Here is a 1,780-nt window from a genome sequence, read left to right on the forward strand (position 1 = left end):
CCAAGACACCTCTCTCTCTCTTTCTTTCTTTTTCTTTTTCTACTTTCCTCTGGTTCTCTTACGCCCACCGCCAGCCACCTCCCTCTCTTTCTTTTCTTCCACCACCGGTCACCTCATCTGGGCTCTCTCTCTCTCTCCCTTGTTCTCTCTGGGTTTTTCTCTCTATCTCTCTCGGCAGTTTGGCCGAGAGACACAAAGAAAAAGTAAATGAGAGAAACCGAGGGCAACGAAGCTCCATCAACTAATTTGAGGTAAAACCTCTTAAAACTCACTCTTTGATTCGAATTTTAAGCTTGAGAAAGTTTAATTTTGGTTAGATTTGAATAATTTTGAGTTAGGGTTTGGATTTAAAAAATTGTTATTAGAATTGAATAAAATTTGGGGGTTTTCTGTTATTGGACTTGTTTAATTGATTGGAAACTAGTTTTGATGGATTCTAGATAATTCATTTTGAAATTGGACTTGAACTGCAGGTTTGGCATTTTTCCTATTTATGCCAGCATGCTACCAAATTTTCTTTAAAAACTTATTTTTAAACTAAAATTAAATAGGAAACCAAACCCATGGATTAGATTTCAATCTTTTAAGAACCCCCAAACTGAATTATAAAATCATTTGTGAAACTTGGATTTGAGTCAAGGCACACTAATAGGAAACAATTAAACATGATTGAGCTCAATTCGTTTTAGGAATGAGAAATATATCCTAAGACACTGTTTTTGTCATAAAGCTAGTGTAGAAGATTGAGTATTAAAGCTTTAACGCAAGCGGAGCTAGGGTTACGTGAAGATATCCACAGGTTTGACATCCAAAAAGGTAGGATATTCTTGTCCATATCCTTGTTAGCCTCACTTTAAATGATTTTGGCCAATGAAAATGTTTTAGAACAAAACATGTTGAAAGAAAATGATTTTAAAGGAAATAGCATGAATAATGCTATTAAGTTTTCCAACGATTTTGAAAATGAGATTTTAAAGAGTATCATTCTTAAAATGAAATATCTTAAGAAATGATACAACGCTTGGTGGCCACAGAGATCGGGATATGGGAATCATATCCTTGGGGGCAAGTCCCGAAACCCGTATGGATCCACTTCTTACTCAGTGGAATTATGGCTCTGCACTTTTTTACTAAGCAGACATTTTACCACTCCTTGCTCAGTGATATGAGGATCTGCACACTTTTATATTACAGATATTTTATACTACTATGTGAGTATTTCCTTTAAAAAAAAGGATGATCGGTTCCGGGTGTATATCTTCAGACCGTGAGTACCTTATTTATTATGTTTTATAAGATTATGTCCTACTAGGCATTCCGCTCATTTTTCTATGTTTTCAAATGTATTAAACCCCTCCAGGCGACGCGAGGAGTAGTGCGGAGTAGGTAGCTACTACCAGTGAGGTGAACTCGTCCCCGAGAAGTGAAGAGTTGTATTTCCTCTTTTCCTTTATATCAAGGCATGTATAAAATTATGGATTGTAAACTTAAATATTGCTAGACTGTGGTTGATGTCACATTTACATTTGTTTAAATTCATGTATGTTAAACTTGTGGGAGTTCCTGACATGATACCAGGGGCATGGATTTCAACTAGGTTGGTTAGAAATTCCACCACCCTTCTTGAAATTAAATTTCTCTTAAATGCATGGGCTTGGTTGAAAATACCTGGATGTTTTGGATTTGAAAAGTTAAATCTTAGCACAGTTATTTGTTAATCACTTTTTTAAATAGGTTTAAGTTTCTAAACAAGCCTCCACGTCACTAACTCCTGTTTGGG

Source organism: Morus notabilis, unplaced genomic scaffold, assembly GCF_000414095.1.
Source record: "Morus notabilis unplaced genomic scaffold, ASM41409v2 Scaffold880, whole genome shotgun sequence".
Taxonomy (NCBI): Eukaryota; Viridiplantae; Streptophyta; class Magnoliopsida; order Rosales; family Moraceae; genus Morus; species Morus notabilis.